Raw genomic sequence first — 18,037 nt, 5'->3', positions numbered from 1 at the left:
TGCCCAGCATCCGGGACCAGCACTAGGGGTCAGTGAGGAGCCTAGGACACAAAATTTGATGAGGGGCTCACTTACTGAACCTACATGAATCAGAAAATGAGTGTTTCCTTAAACTCTGCCTCCTTGGTGCTTCACTGACCTCCTCTTGTCCTAACCTTGCAGAATCCATTTCCCTTTCTGCTAATATATCTTCCTTTTCCTTTTAGAAATCCCCTTGCACAATTTCAGTCCTTGTCTCCAGGTGGAAGTGACAGCACTGCTGGGGTTTCAGGAATAGACCCATGACTTAGGCCTGGCCAATCAAAGCACACAGCCTTGCCCACAGTGATTGGTTCAGTGATGACATGTGACGTAAGCTGGTCCAATAGGAATCTTTCCTGGGACAACCTATAAAGAAACATGCTTTAGGAAGGGTGTTGAGCTGCTGGAATGGAAACCTGGTAACTGTGAGGAGAGAGCCAGCATGAGAAAGAAGCCACTTCAAAGGAAAAGAGAGCAAAAAGATAGGAAGAAAGAGATTTCTGAAGTTTTGGCACTCCATACCTGAAGAAGGCTGTATACCCTGGGCTTTTCAGATACATGAGTCAGTCATTGGGTGTCTGTTATTTGTATAGTCCTGCTTGATAAAATGGGACTGTGCAGGATGAGAAGGGTACCTGCTGAGTCTTGCTTTTCCAATAATATTGCCTATTAAGGTGGCTTCATTACAACCTACAATAAGAATGAGGATGACAGTTGTTCAAAAATGAAAAAATTAAAAAACTTTTTGGAGTTTTCTTGTAGCAGATGTGGGATTTAGGTAAACAATCAGTTTGTGTGACTGAAGTTTCTGAGGTTCTTCCTACTAGTCTTGGAAATTTAATTTTTTATCCTAGAAAACTTATTTTTCTAATTCTTTTTTACTCTAAGGGAAATGGGCCAATAGGATAGCCCCCCCCCTCCAAAAACTGAAACTACAAAAGGTACAGAAAAGAAACCCAGGCCATTGACGTGGTTTTACCCAATTTCTAGGATACTTGCCAACAAAGAACAGGAAGCAAAACCAAGCATTTTGCCACCCACTTGCACCCAAAAAAGTGCTGATGGGAAAATATGCCAGATCCTGACAATATTGGAGACTGGATTAGGTAATGATGTCAGGAATGACAATAAAGAATTTCAAAATAAGACATGCCCTAAAGAACCTGACTCTTTCAGTGTTCCAGAGAAAGTAGAAGTAGAAGAGCTGAGCGTGTGAGATGAGTGAATAATAATATTTTTAAAAGTCACTGACTAGAGGTGAAGGGCAGCTAGTTGTGGGAATTTGAAATGAGCAAGAAATCGCTGTCTTTTTTATCTAGGTTTCTGACTGTGCATCACAAAGTGTGTGTTAGTTTTGGTAACCCCTGGGGCACAGGCAGGACTATGGCCTGACTGTCACCACTAGAAACTTGGATGTGACCCAAGCCACACCTGCGGACCTCAGAGGAGATCACTTAGCTTTGATATTTTTATCAAAGAACAAAATGTTCAAAATAGTTTGAAGAGATGGAGAAACAGTTTAGTTGAGTTGATTCAACTGTGGGTGGTGGTTACTGTTAGTACTGGAAATATTATTGGTAAAGGCAATTCCAGTCCAGCCAATTTGTGTCTAGTGCCAGTAAAGGAAGGTTAATTGGATTTTCACATATTTAAGAGGAGACAAAAAATTTGAGTGAACGTCGCTTCATCCATTGTCCTGTTCACCTTCCAACAGAATTAGCAATGAGAGGATTTTAAAGCAGATCATAGGAGAAAAGAAAAAACAAACAAAAAACACAAGAATAATGAAAATATTAGGCCACTTTTTTTCCTGTATATTTTTTACTGTAAAGATAATTACTTGTTAAGAGTTACTTTTCTTCCTTGGGGTTGCCTGAAAGGTAACTATTAAGGTCTTTCTGTCATGCTGGTAGGGAAATGCCAAAGATACATGATGTTTATTCACAGATTATTTGCCAAATAATTGACTTAACTACTACAGATTATTTTGGTTTGTGTAAAACTTCATTTTAAAGAATTAATGAAAATATTTGAAAAATTGATGCACAGGTACAAAATTCAAGATACAAAGGGGCTACATTAAAAAGCATTTTCCCCCAGACACTGAGTCCCCCTGCATGGAGGCAGCCATGTTAATGATTGATTGGGCTCTTTCCATAGACAGGCTATGCGTATAAAGGCATGTATACAGATTCATAAAAAATACAAATGGCAGCCTACTAGTCACATTCTTCTACATCTTGCTTTTTTCATGTAACAATGTAACTTAGCGATTATTCAGAATAGACCAGTGAAGGCAGTTCTGTTTAAAATTACACACATACATACTTAACTCCCTTCTTTTGCTTCTCCTTTCTCTGCTTTATTTCCATAGCACTCATTACTCTCTAACACACTGTAAATGAATTATGTTTATGTTTATTGTTTGTCTTTATACTTAGAATGCAAGAGCCATGAGGACAAAATACCTTTTGTGTAATTTGAGCTCTGCTGGCATGTGTACCGCCTAGAATAATGACTGGCACAGAGTGTCTCAATATGAACTGGCCCATATTTATTTCCTGTGTTTAAACCTATTACCTTAACATTTAAGAATCACTTAAAAGCTGACAAAGCTTAGGGCAACATCAGTTGATGTGTAATCTTCACTGCACACGTTACACTTTTTGAAAATCCTGTGAGTGTTGCTTCTTGCTCCTTTCCTTCCTTCAACTAAATCAGTAACGCTCCTAAAGCACGTTTCCTTCTAGTAAGAATACTTCAAAGGGTCACTGTAGGCAGTTAGAAATCTTTTTGAAAAAAAGAAATACTGTTTTCCAAATATTGTTTGAACTATTTCAACAACATTCTTGAATGAGTGAGTGAATGGTTTGAAGGGATAATGATGGGCTGATAGAAACCCATAAAAGGGGTATGTAGAAACGTAAGATCTTTGAAACCATTCATGTAAAAAAATGTATTGGTGAGATTATCTGTGTGCTTCAACAACTGAAGTGGAATGCTCAAGTAACCGCCTCTGCTGATTACCAAACATTTTTGTGCTAAAATTGTTCAGAAAAGGCCAGATACCTCCAGCTACTTTCTCTCTTGCTATTTTTCAGACACCTCTTTCATCTATAACCTTTTCCTTTAATTACTTATTTTTCAACTCCATATCTTCTCTGTCTGCAATTGGATTCTGTGAAAATAGAGTTCCTGGACCTTTCCTTTGAAAGTGTCTCTGTTATGAGATATTGCCTCACAAGTCCCAGGAGTTGGCAGTAGTAAGCAGGCTGTGGGAGGGTGTCCAGCATCCATTATGTAAAAGAGAGCAGAGACTTCCCTTTTCATGTTATAGAACTGCACAGGAGCCACTGAAAGAGTTTTGATTCCTCAGAACTGTCAACTGTGTTTTTGCATAATAATTGCAGGAAAAGGGGATGTGGACATGTGCTTTTAATTGCTGTAAGTAAAAAAAAAAATTATCATGAAAAAATAAAAGAATAGGACAAAACCAAAATACATGACTTACTGTACTGGTCCATTTTAGATATCTGATTTGGTTGGGCTAGTGGCTATTTGGATATGTTCTTTAATTTGTGGGGGTTTTTTTTTTGCATTCTGTAAAGCAGTGATTACATGATTGATTTGATACATGAGAGAGACCATGAGGGAAAGAATATTTGGATGCAGTGGAAATGTAGGTTGTAATTTTTTTTTATGTCATTTAAATGTGAATTATTTTAAACCCTAGATCAGAACTATTTTAACTTTGAATGAAATCCAGAGCCATTCATAACTTAATGGCTATTCCCCAAGAAAACCATTTATAAACAAGAGAAATATTTTAGTGGAACTCTAGAAATTTAAATAGAGAAAAATTTTGTCAAATCTCACCAAAATAAATAAATTTATTTACTTTTTATTTATTTATTTATTTTGGTGGGTGTTGACATCTATCATTTCTGGTACCTCTTCCTCCCCCTTTTCAAAGAATAAAGCATCCTTTGACCAGAGGGAAAGAAGACTAGTAAAGGACATCTAAGAAACCCAAAACGATTCAGTCAAGTTTGTGGATTTCAATTTTAGGCATGCCTTAAAGACTCATTCAGGGATGTTTTAGTTGATGCGAAGAAGTCCAATTATCAGAAGTCCAATTATACTTGAAAAGAACAAAGGAAAAGACAGGAAAACTCTAAAAAACTGTAAATAGCAAACTCAAGGAGTACACACAGTGCACTAGCCCAATTAGGTGCTCCCCAAACTCAGGTTTCATTGTTGTTTCAGTGCGAGAAATAATTGAACAGTGTTTATCCAACATGTATCTTTCAGAGCATCACATGTGTAGGTGGTACTTACCACAAGAAGGAACAACCATTTACTATAATGCATTAGGAAATCTTGTAACCACCACTGATCATGAATTCACTATCCACTAGGAACTGTGCTAGACACTGCAGGAGACATGAAAGAACGCTGAGACAGGGTCCTTTTTGGAAGGACAGGATTAATCTCCTTAGTAAATCTAAGAAGGACTATACAACTACAAAGAACTGTATAATGCCATTAAATAAAATAAATAGATTGATACAATATTTATACCTTCATATGCATACTTCTAATTTTTAGATGATATGCTTTCTATTTTGAAAACATGGAAAATACTTAGAAGTTAGATATGTGGATAAAGGCCGCATCACCATACCTTGTCACCTAGCTTTCAAATTTTGGGTTATCTAAGGGTGCTGAGTCCAAACAAGAATAGCTGTATTTGGGCATCAGGCAGTCTCCCCTCACTGAACAATACGAGGTCTAACAATTAAGTTCATGAACTTGTTGCAACCATGTTGCTAACCTTTTTTGATATCAGAGGGATTATTCATTATGAATTTGTACCAACTGGACAAACAATTAACCAAGTTTACTATTTGGAAGTGCTGAAAATGCTGTGTGAAAAAGTTGGATGACCTGAACTCTTTGCCAACAATTCACGCTCTTGCATCACAACAATGTACCAGCTCACATGGCACTGTCTGTGAGGGAGTTTTTAGCCAATAAACAAATAACTGTATTGGAACACCCTCCCTACTCACCTGATCTGGCCCCCAATGACTTCTTTCTTTACTCGAAGATAAAGGAAATATTGAAAGGAAGACATTTTGGTGACATTCAGGACATCAGGGGTAATAACAATGACAGCTCTGATGGCTATTCCAGAAAAAGAGTTCTAAAATTGCTTTGAAGGGTGGACTAGGCCCTAGCGCTGGTACATAGCTTCCCAAGGAAAGTACTTCATAGGTGACCATAGTGATATTCAGCAATGAGGTATGTAGCACTTTTTCTAGGATGAGTTCACGAACTTAACTGTCTGACCTTGTCTGACTGCAAGCATCAGTTGACCTGGTGCAGTTCAGATACCATTTTGCTTTGTACTATACTAAGAGTTTTATTTCCCCCCATTATTTCAGGACTTTATGTAAATATAAAAGTGTTAGTTTAGAATACTTTTAGCTACATATCACTAGATCAGGGGTCGGCAAACTGCTGCTCACGAGCCACATGTGGCTCTTTGGGTACGTTCCATCTCAAAAGTTTGCTGACACCTGGAAGAACCAATCCTGTCCCTCACAACAATTTAAAAATTATTTGAGAATGATATTTGAATAATATTCTTTAAAAATTTTATAGGGCTGGCCAAGTGGCGCGTTATGGCTTGGGACACTAGAGGGCCCCAGTTCGGATCCCACATATGAGGGCCAGTGACACTGTCTTCTATAGCTAAGATGCTGAACAACAGCTCAACCTAGAGCTGGGCTGCCGTGAGTCGCCAGCGACGGCGTAGGCTGCAGCCCCTACTGCAGTGGTTTGCCATGAGCTACTGTGTGTAGCCAGCAGCCAGCATGAGCGGCCAATGGCCGCTGTGAGCAGCTATCCAGAGGCCGGCAACTGATCTTAGGCCAGTGAAGCAACATCCTCCACAACTAGACTGAAGAACAAAACGACAGCAACTTGTCTGTTCCCCTTCCCCCAATCTCCCAGCACTGTTCCCATCCCAATTCCCCAATAAAAATCTTTAAAAAAAAAAAAGTGCCTACTACTGTCTTAAGAAGAAAAATGCTTTATGCTTTGCATTGCCTCCTGTCATCTTTTACTAAAAGGTTCCGTGCGGAGTTTTAGGATTCTTTGGTGTAGTAGGGTAAATTGTATACCCCCACCCCACCCAAAACACACACATACATATATCTCAGTTTTTATCCTTAGTATATGTGGATGAGAACTTATTTGGAAATAGGGTCTTTGCAGATGTATTGGGTTGTTGGAAAAGTCATGACGTAGATTGTCTGTTTTTCAAATTTATATGAAGAACAAAGATCAATCAATGATATATTGCCCATTTTGATCAATAACCTTTTGCCATCTTTCAGTGAGCTTCATAAATTCCTTGTTCATAAAAGGATCTGTCTTTATTTGCGAAAAACTGAACAAGGTGCTGATTTACAGCCTCATCTGAACTGAACATTATACCATGCAAGGAGTTTTGAAGAGAGCAAAATAAGTGGAAGTCTGATAGCATAAGGTCAGGCAAGTATGGTGGGTGTGGCAACGTATCCCATCCAAGCTCCAATAATTTTTGACAGGTGATCAAACTTGTGTGTGGTCTCATGTTGCTGCAATGGAACACAACTCCTTTATAATTAACAGGCTCTGGATGTTTCTGGATGACAAATTCATTCAAACTGTCCAATTGCTGACAGTACACATTTGAATTGATTATTTGGTTCCTTGGTAGGAGCTTGAGAAACACGACACCTTTAAAATCGTACCACATTGAGAGCATAACCTTCCTCTGATGAATGTCTGCATTTGATGTCATTTGAGGCGAATCATCACGTCGGGACCAAGACCGTTTGCGCACCACATTGTTGTCAACAATCCACTTCTCATCACCAGTTATCAGTCGCTTCAAAAAAGGATCGTTTTCCTCATGTTCAATGAGCATATTACAGATGTTTATACGCTCCGTTGAATGAACTTTTTTGAGTTCATGCGGAACCCAAATATCTTGCTTATGTATCCCAGCTTCTTCAGATGGTCGTGAACGCTTGAATGATGGATGTTCAATGTTTCTGCAATCTCTTGTGTCATATAATGTGGGTTTGACTCGATCAATGCCTTTATTTTGTTGTCATCAACTTCGGTGGGCCTCCCTGACCGAGGAGCATCATTGAGATCAAAATCACCAGCACGAAATTTCATGAACCATCATTGGCACTGACATTCTTGTAGAGCATTGTCACCATAAACTTTATGCAACAGTTCACAAGCTTGACGTGCGTTCTTCCCTATATGGAAGTAAAACAGTAAAATATGGCAAAAATGCAGAATATGATCTTCCATCTTCAACTTGTTGTAAAATCTCCAAAACTTAACCAAGTTGCTCAATTTTTATCTTAGAGTGAAGCTATAACTGTCAGCTATCAAATGACACAGCAATAACATAGATGTGAATGACTCTAGTACTTCCAAAAATGAACTAGTGCCATCTGTTGCAAACATGGGTCTTGAGCCTCAAGAGAACCAACCTTTCTGACACTTTGATTTTGGGCCTCTGACCTCCAGTACTATACAAGAATAAATTTCTGCTGTTTTCAGCCACCGGTTTTGTGGTAATTTGTTATGGCAGTTCTAGGAAACAAAAGCACTTGGTTTTAGGGGGGCAAATAATAAATTCTGATTTGAGTACTGCCACGAAAATCCTGCCTATTATTTATTACTGCTTCCTTTATGGTCATCCTGTCTCATATATAATTAAATGCCCACTTTAGCTGTAGTACCTGGGTTAAGTGCTATTTCTCCCAAACTTGGCAATAGAGAACAACCCAATCCCAGTGACAATCAAATAACCAACTAAACAAGGAACCTGTGCACCTGTGGTTTTGGTTTTTGAGTATTTCATGTGTTTTACATACACTCTTATTATAACATTCCAATGATCATATTTTTATTAATATTTCAATGACCAAAACTCAACTTAGAATTCTTGTGAAACAAGTCTTTCTCCTGGTCGAATTTTAATCCTGGTATTGCAGAGAGAAACATACTTAGCGACATGACTTTGACTTAGACGCTTAAGATGGTCATTTGCACATTATGGGTTTTCAGGACACAGAGAGTAAATCGTGTTGGGTTGGGGGAACTCCACTGCACTCATCATTCTTCGGGGCCCTGCTGGGAGCCAATTTAGTGGTGAAGTGGATTTCCTGGATGTTGTTTTTCAGAGTGTGTCAGAGATGCGCCACATCCATGGACTTATCTTTCCCTTGCCAGCGATAGTCACAGCGCTCTGTCAGTGTTCTCTGATCACTCAGGGAAGCCTTAACAGTTCTAGAAGGTAAAAGCTTGTTTTTATTTAGTTAATTAGCACAGTGGGTGAACACGAATTATATTTGTGCTATTTCTAAAAGGGACAACCAGAGGTTCTTAACTTGGTATCTGTGAATTTCAGTTCACAGCAAAAGTTCTTTATTTTTATTAAGCTCAAACTGAAAGTTAGAACTTATTTTAGTTATGAATGTTGACTCCAAACCATGAAGCCCAGGAATACTATATTGTCTTACTATATACCTGTGATTTTGTCAGAATGGAGATTATAGATATTTTTGTATTTTCTTACATATTACAAATTTTATTTGAAATGTTCATACTAGTTACTGTATTGGAATTAGTGTAGTTATTAGCTCCATTACCAACGTTGTTATTTAATATGTTAATAAAGGTGTTACATATTACCATAGCACAACATTTTCTTTTAATATTTGATATCTATATTTCAATTGCTTTTCAACTGTAATTCAATTTCAGTTGGCTTTTTATTTTAGGCCCATGTGAATTTTACCCTGAGGAGTCTATAGGCTTCACTAGAGAGACAAAGAGGGCTAAGGCACAAAAAAATTTAAGAACCTCTACATTATCTCTCAGAAAGAAAGACAGTTAAGGTCTGAGGTCCCTAACTCACTCACTTTTTAGGAAAACTGGGTTATTTAGCACATTTCTTTTCAAGGATATAGACAACTGGCAATAAATAACATTCCAGTTTTTCAAAATGATCCAAGCCTGTTTTCTTTAATTACTTTACATTTTACTTACATCTTATATAACAGCTTTTTTTTTTTTTTTTTTTTTTTTTTACTATCACATGGAACAAGTTTTATTAGGATTTGTGCTGAAGGATACAAATCTTAAGTCATCCACAACTCTCAATTTTGATTTTGGACATGTGAGAATCTTTAGTCTGCCTTGTTCATATACTGACTTACTTGATTTTTCACTGGAAATAGGAAGCATGCTACTCTCTGAATGTAAGCGCTAGAAGGAAGAAAGTCATTTTATGAGAAAACTGATGTTAGAGGAAGATCATGTGGTAAAGGGTGTCATGGGATTATGTTTGAGGAAGCGCTCTCTGTTCAAAATGCTCTCTGTTACTTTGGCTTTCATTATGGCAAATTATTCTGCTGATGGAATGGCTTCTTACTGTATAGATGTGGCTGGATTAGCTTGGTGTCACATCCTGCGTGGCAAGGGCAAATGGGACTTGAGAGGGGCGACGCAGATTGAATAAGAACAAGAGACAAAAGTCAGATAAGAGCGAGACCAAGGGACTCAGCCTGGAAGACTGAGCCCTGAATCGGGTCAACGCATGGCTTTTAGTGAAAATTTTCAAGTAAAACTGCTGTAAATCAGTAACCGTGTGTAATTGTGTGCCTTAAGGCTGCTTTCCATTAACCCATCCCATTGTATTCCAACAAGTGCTATACCTTCATACATCACTACACAGCCCCAGGACACTGAGTTACTGTGTCCTCCCAGGGGAGATAAACTGATATCATTCCATCAGGTCCCAGTCATACTGAGACCCCCCCCCCCAGAGAGCTTTACCGATATCATTCCATCGGGCCTCGGTCATACCGAGACACTCTCTCATGACTAATAGGGTCAGGGGCCAATGCAGAGGGGGTGGTCTTGAAATCGGCTGTAAGGCAAAAGCTTGGATATGACATGTAATTATATTCCTCTTCTCTGATGTTCAAGGCAAGTGGAGCTTATTGTTATTTTTGGCTCTCTAGGGCTAATGGTTATAGAATGTTCTCTCTTTTCATTGGCTAATTTTAAAAAATTATCAGCAACAAAAATATGCATATATTTCACACATGTATATTTAAATAGCAGACTGACTTATTCATTCTACATACATTTGTTAAGTGCTGACTATCTGCTAGGCCTGTGCTATGGACTGTGATTTCATTGTCAGAAAGATATCATGTTTATGTAACTGTTGTCCTCTCCAAAACAGATTTTCCACATAGGAACACTGGTGACGTTTGTTCCTTCCAGGATCTAATTTCTACTAATTTTATACTCTGATGCATTTTCAATCTCTGGGTTCACTGATCTTTTCCTCCCTACCTACAATCAGGTGTTCAACAGTCAAAAAAATAAAACAAAAAACACCCAAACCGACCAACCAACCAAACAAAAGCAAAAAAATAAAAATAAAAGACTGATGGTCATGCCTGTCTTCTCTGCTTCTCTTCATCTCCAAACACACTTGACAGAGATCTCCTCACTTACTCCTAAGGCCTTTGTGATTTGATATCCTTTTTTATCAAGGTATTGAAAATGCTTAGGGACTTCTAAATGTGAATTTTGGTGGCTATTTTCTGTGAGTACCAGTCTTTTCTTTATTAAGATTCATTCTCAATTCCCAACTGATCGCCTTTATTTATTTATTTATTTAAAAATATTTTTATTGGGGAATTGGGGGAGGGAACAGCTTGGGGGAATTGGGGAAGGGGAACAGACAAGTTGCTGTCCTTTTGTTCTTCAGTCTAGTTGTGGAGGACGTCGCTTCACTGGCCCATGTTGTTGTTATCATTGCATTCTTCCTGGCTGAGGCAGATCGGTGGCCAGGCCCTGGATGGCAGCTCATGGCGGCTCGTTGGCAGCTCACGCTGGCTGCCGGCCACTCATAGTAGCTCTACCGCAGCCCACTGCAGCTCCACTCACCGACAACTCATGGCAGCCCAGTTCTAGATCGAGCTATTGTTCACCACCTTAGCTGTAGGGGGTGCAGTGTCACTGGCCCATGTGGGATCTGAACCAGTGGCCGTGCTGCTCAGAGCTCACGCTCCCAAGCCAACTCTTAACTAACGAGCCACCCTGATCTCTCTTATTTATTCTCCCATCCCCATCCCTCACTCTCAATCCCATTTATTTGGTTCATTTTCTCAAAGCACTGTTAAGATTACTCTGGAAAAAAATTTTTTTCCACCAAATCCGTTGTTCTTATACCAAGCACTTGCACACATTTTTCAAACCCGGCCATTAATCTGCCCCTTTTCCTTCAGTGGAGCAGAGGGAGGTTTGAGTGGTTGTGGCTATGGATAACAGATATAGAAAATAACCTCCCTTCTCATCTGTTCTTTCTTTCCTTCCTCTCTCCCTTCCTTCCTTCCTCCCTTCTTCCCTTCTTCCCTTCCTCCCTTCCTCACTCTATCCTTTCCTCCTCTTCTTTTCCCTCTATTCCTTCTTTTTTTGTGCCTTCTTTCCATCATCCTTCTTTCTCTTCCTCCCCTTTCTTCTCTTATGGCCACTGTATCCTAGTGAATGGGATATTAACTGATCTTACACAGAGTCTGCAATATTACTATTTAAGACACTGACTTTAAGTGATGGAAACCAACATCTTTCAACTCTAGATGAAAGGAAATTGGATACAGGTCTAAGAATATAGCTAGGTCTCAAAGGACTAGAATGGGATGGCAAAGGCACTGGGCACTCTCTTTGTATCTGTTCCTTGATTCTCTTTGTGTTTCTGCTTCATGCTTCTCTCTGCAGACGCTAACATTTGTTCTCAGAGTAGAATGTGGCCCCTCATAGCTTCTAAATTTGCATACTTTATTTCCTGGCACATGGAGAGACAAATTTTTCCTATCTTAGTGTCAAATGCCAAAATCCTCCTTAGAAAAATCTGATTTTCTGGCTTAATTCAGTGTATACTTGATTTCGTGTATACTCGTACAATTGACCAGGGCCTGAGTAGAAATGTGTGTAGTACATGGCTGCGTGTGGGTATACCTACAAGGATAAGGGGGAGGGCAATTCTCAGAGAAAGGAAAGGAGGTTAATAATTCATGGGCTGAGAGTTCCCAAAGTGGGCTCAACCAGAACTGGGACTTAATAGTGGGATAATAGAGAAAAGCTGGTTTGTTCACTTACTAGCCACGTGGCCTGGGGTAAGAAACTAAACTTGACTAATATTTCACAAGGTTACTGGGGAGAATCAAACAAGACTATAATCCTTAAAAATACTCTGTAAGTTGTAAAGAACTATGCAATAGATGTTTATTGTTATTGTTGACATACTTGGTCAGTATCATAAGATACCCATAAGAACCTGGGGATAAGAGAATTAAAATTTTTCTCTTTATAAAGAAATTGTAAAATTAGTCTTTGTAAAGGGCAGGAAGTCTCCAACACCAGCAAGACTAGACTTCATTATTTTTAAAATATATTAACTTATCTAACAATTGGATATATCAACCAATAAGGGGCTGAGTCAGACTGAAATCTTGCTTGTTTGATGATAGATTCAATTAATATAATTGTAATGCCCCTTCCTCCAAGAACTCTTTGATTGTTTAATCAACAGTAGCCTCCTCTTCTGAACTTCTATATAATTTGTTCAACTTGCCCAACTATCATATTGGAAAGATTTATTAGCGGGCTTGGATTGACAAAAAGATAAGACATAGGTACCTTCTGAGTAAATCAAACACATTTTACTTGTGTTAAGAGTACAGTACAAAGTACAGTTAATAAATGGAGCCAAGAGCAGCAGCATCATCCAATACAAAGATGCAAGCTTCTCAGTGCCCTGATCTAAGCAGGGATCACACAATTGTGAGCAGATTGCAGGTCTTCCTGGAAGTGTGACTAGTCCCTTTCCATGCCTAGGTTTCTGCCTAACGCCACAGAAGACCTACACATTGTCTAGTCTGGACATGTGCCGACACTCCCTCACTTGCTTGGTCCAGGTATACCTCATCAGCCTAGTCATTACATATAATACAGATACCATTGTAACGGTACATTCAGTCATCATCTATTACCCTCAGACTCTCGAGGCTCATCCAGCCACATTCCTGAACTCTGAGTTATAGAAGCACAGTAGGCATTTGTTCCCCCGAATTCTTTGGGTTTATTCTAAGAAACCCTGAGATCATCTAAAGAGCCTATCTTTAGTCTGAGAGCATTTAAAAAACATAGCCTTGTAATAAAATTTGTGTGTTATCGCCCCTCCTAGACTTATCGATTATAAATTTATTGAAAGAAGGGGTTGTATTTTATTTGTATGTTTTTCATGGGTCTAGCACAAACCCTTGTGTATATATGTGCACCATTTTTTTTTATTAACCAATGAATCTTCATTATTATCCAAAACATGCATTCCTACTCCTTCTACCTTCCCTATTTTCTGGAAACTCCTACTTGCCTTTTAAAAAGCTTAGCTTGTTTATCACCTTTTCTATTACATCTCGCTAACATTCTCCATGAAGTTAGTCACCCCACTCTCATGTCCCCAGGTGCAATTTGGACATAGTTCTATAAGCACTGTTTTCACTGTGTTGTAATAATATATCCTCCACTAGACTGAGTTTATCTGAGACTGGAACTATGATTTATTGATTTTTGTGTTCTTTACAAGCCGCTAAAACTAGAGTATGTTCATCATAAATGTTTAGTGAAGTGTTGGGAGCTGGCTGTGCTTCAGTGTGACATGGCCAAGCGCACTGCAATTGTGACACATTCTGAAGCTCTGACTGAGAAACAGATACTGCTTTGTATCTTAAAAAAATTTTTTTAATTCCCCTTTGGCTGCCCCCCAGTAGGATGAAGATCTGACACCCCTTCTTATACTGGTTGTTTATCTTAACTATAAATAAGTGAGTTTTAGACATATTGCAAGAATTCTGTTTTGCTGTTTCTTAGTAATAGACAAGTAATGCACCTTATAATTCTTAAGATCCTGTTTAGCCAGTAGTGTCTGAAATAATTGCTAAGTAGTAAACATCCTTTAAGCCCAAGGCAGGAACTCAGCTCTGGTCATTATCAGTAGAAATTGAAACATAGTTAGGATAAGTTAGTCATTAGTATAGAACAGATCCAGCTGTACCCTGTAACAGAAACATCGTGAGGAAGTAACACTCTGAGAAAAACAAACTTCTAAGGAAAACAGACCCTGGGAAGGAACTAACATTGAAACTATGTAGAAAACAATTTCCTAATGGGTAAAGGTTTAAACTTGGAAAAACAACTCTGGGAAAAACAGCTCAATGATGTAAATAGTCAACTGCCCAGTATAAAAGGGACATGCTGTAAGAATAAAGTGAGACACTTCTCTTCTTGAAAAAGTGCTTCTGTGTCTCTGTGTGTTTTTTCCTTTTTCCTCGCCAACTCCACCTCTACCTGAGGGAACCCCTGGACCTGTGGGAGCTGGTCTCCCGCAGTGAAGGAATGAAACCTAGGATCTAATCTCCCCCTGAGTGCATGTTATTATAATGGAATCCACATGTGAATGTGGTTAGCAGTGCTCTCACACAGAAAAGCAACATAACGTACTAGGTAAAAATATGGCCTCCTGAATTAGGTTGTTTGGGTTGAATTCTATATCTATTGTAGTACTTACTAGCTGAGTGACCTGAGTGAAGTTACTTAGCTCTCTGTGCTTAGATTCTTTGTGCATAAAGTGGAATATTAATAGTGTCTACTTCATTGAGTTGTTAGTATTAAATGAGATAATATTTGTAAGGTGCTTAGAGCAATGTCTGGCTCATAATAGTTTTTCAGTAAATGCTAGCTATTGTGGCGAGAACAGTTTTTAATGTATAGTTACTGAATTCAGTAAATTAAGGAAAATAAAAAAATGGAATGAGGCATTTTTCTCTATCGTGATAATGGTTTTACTTGTTTTTTCCTTCCAATGATTCCTTACAGCTTCCCTCCTTTTTCTCTTCCTCTTTTTACTTTTCTAATCTCATTCCCTTTCTTCTTGAGTTGAGTGGTAGGAGGTATTAGTAATAATCAGTATCAGGATTGGGAAAACAACAGTTCTTGGAAGTCACTAGATTAAGCAGAATAAATAGTGGTGATAATACAAGTTTGATATATATGAGTTATTTGAAAAGATTTCCTGGATGTCCGCTTAAAAGTTTTCAGGAGGCGTATCCAGAGATGAAAGGAATGTGAATTGGTCAATGCCTGAAATGCATTTGATAGCTTTCACCTTTCACAACTATTTAATAGCTCTTGGTTTAATGCAAATAAAATGCCATTACCATTTTGGGTGAGCTGCACTTCCCTTATTTATAAATTTAGGATATCAAGGCTCCACGGTTGAGATTTCCTTATTTATAAAGAGGTTTATACTTCAGGTGTGCACATATAAATCTTCATCTTTTGATCATTATGTTAATTTGAAAATCTCTTGGCAAGTTTATTATTTTTTATATCTTGCTGTTGATCTAATTTGAGCATTGGTAGTTGTATGAAATATGATCAAGTCAGGGCTGTTTGTAATGTATGTCCTTGAAATTATGGGTATATTGGACGATCTCCCTTCAATTCCTTGTAGTACAGCGGTTGTGTACTACAGAACAGAACAAAAATACAAAATTTTTGATTGGGGACTTTGATTTACTGTTTTGGCCTAGAATTTTTAAAGAAAAATTAGATTAGAACAGTGTCACAGATATGCTTTACTTAATACTGTTTAGCTTAAATAGTCCTGTTCATTGCCAAACAGGTATTTGCATAGTTAGCCATACATTTCAAGTGTTGTTTCCTTGTCCCTTCAATTATACTGACTTTCCTATATAATCAATTGTTACAGGAAATGAGGAGGAGTGGCATGGAGCATGGGAATGCTGTCAAGCCGTAGGTTTCCATGAGGTAGATTTCAAGTCCACAATTAAGACTGAAATAGTAAATGCATTCAAGCACTGTGAAAAAAAGCCAAAAGTTAATAGGTTTTTAAAATGAATCTTATATGAAGTAACGTTGTTTTCACTAAGCAGAATGTTTGGTTTGGGTGATAAGATGAGCATGGTAAGAGAGAAGCAGATACACTATGGTAATTGGAAGCTACAACGAAGCTCTTCACAAATGGCTAGAAACAGATTCTGATGACATATGAGCCACAAAAGTGAAGCTTGAGTGGCTTCTAAGGCCATCAAAATTCAATGGTGCAGTATGCTTATTCACAGAACTCTTTTATTTTAATATGCTGGATAGATGCCTCACAAGGTCAATGAGAAACGTATGTTAAATGAACTGTTCCCTTGGTTTTCTTCAAGGCTTTGTTTGATAAAGGCATCCAAATCCAATGTCCTTGTTGTTGTTGTTGTTGTTGTTTTTTCAGTTTTCAGGGTGTAGCCAAGCAGAACCTTTGAAAAAGTCTTCCATTTTCATATTCTGGAATTATATATATATATATATATATATATATATATATATTTAATTTGAATAAGTCATTAGGTTTCTGACACAAAGTTGAAGCTAATATGTCAATTCTGGCATCAGTAAAAATGTCAGTGTATTTATGGATGCATGTTTATTATGGAGAACTTTTTCAGTGATGAGGTGGTTGGATGTGTGGAAACTTGAGTAAATATGAGTTAAGAGGGATGTTTCCATTTCCTCTGGTTATTCCCCAGAACCATAAAAATTCACAAGTGAAGATGGATAAATTTAGATTTAAAGATCTAAATAGCTAAATTGTACTCGACTAACAAACTATAACATGTAACATTTGCTTGTGGGTTTTTTTTCCTTTCTTTTTGTGGTGATGAAAGGGTAAGGTGGGAGGAGGGTTTCAACGTATAATGTATAATCTGAATTTGAAAGAACTTTTATTTAATATCTTTGAAGATATTTTGCACTCATGGTAAAATTCAGATAACATGAAATTTACCATCTTACCCATTTTTTTAAATTCGAAATGCAACTTCATTCTGATTCTAAATGAAAAAGAATGGGAATGACAGTAACAAACAAGATTTCATCGCTGAATCTGGCAATGTGACTGTAGCAGTCTATATTTGAAACTCAATAAGGAAACAACTTCGTTCCCAATCAGTTAAATATGCAGGTCCAAAAACTGAAGTTTTTTTTTTTTAACTGCCACACCCCACTCTGAAGCCCACTTAGTCTCCTTCAGCAGCCCAAAGATTAAGCACATGTTCTGCTTAGCTATATAATAAAGTGGCAAACACGCTGCACCACTGACACCACAGGACAGTTGTCTATGTAAGACTAGACTTCTGACGCTGGGCCCCAGCATCACTTTCACTGGTCATCATCCTCGTCCAGGAGAGCAGTTGCCTGAACGACCTCTAGGTCATGGTCATATTGTGATGCCAAAACTAGGTCCATGGTGACAAGGGCAGGCATGGCCACAAACTCTCAGTTAGGGTCTCCAATGAGTTTTCTAGCAAGCCAGAGGAAGGGCTTTTCAAAGTTGTAGTTACTTTTAATGGAAATGTCATAGTGCTGAAGATTCTTCTTTCAGTGGGAGATAATTGCTTTACCTTCACTGTCCTTCCTTACTCTCCACTTTGTTGCCACACAGCATGATGGGAATGTTTTCACATAGAGATCTGGTGATCTGTACACCAGTTAGGCACATTCTTGTAAGTAACTCTTGAAGTTACATCAAACATTATCCTGGCATGCTGGGCTTGGATGTAATAGCCATCTCTCTGTCCACCAAATTTCTCCTGACCAGCTGAATCCCAATATACTAAATTTAGTAGGTCCTCTATTGGTGTGGAACAGAAGGGGATGGACCTCAACATCCAAGGTAGCTACACAACTCAAATTCACCAGTCAGATGACATTTTACAAATGTAGTTTTTCCAGTCCCACCATCACGAACCAATCCAAGTTTGAACTGAACTTGAGGTTCTCCTTGAGCAGCCAT

General features: G+C 38.3%; 1 pseudogene; it reads right to left on the bottom strand.

The window, feature by feature from the left end:
- Positions 1-17,403: 17,403 nt before the first annotated feature.
- On the bottom strand, positions 17,404-18,037 carry LOC109375128 (GTP-binding nuclear protein Ran-like; annotated as a pseudogene).

This window comes from Hipposideros armiger, unplaced genomic scaffold (genome assembly GCF_001890085.2).
Source record: "Hipposideros armiger isolate ML-2016 unplaced genomic scaffold, ASM189008v1 scaffold_902, whole genome shotgun sequence".
Lineage (NCBI taxonomy): Eukaryota > Metazoa > Chordata > Mammalia > Chiroptera > Hipposideridae > Hipposideros > Hipposideros armiger.
Note: the sequence above shows the minus strand (reverse complement) of the source record. Positions and strands in the feature narration are given on the sequence as shown.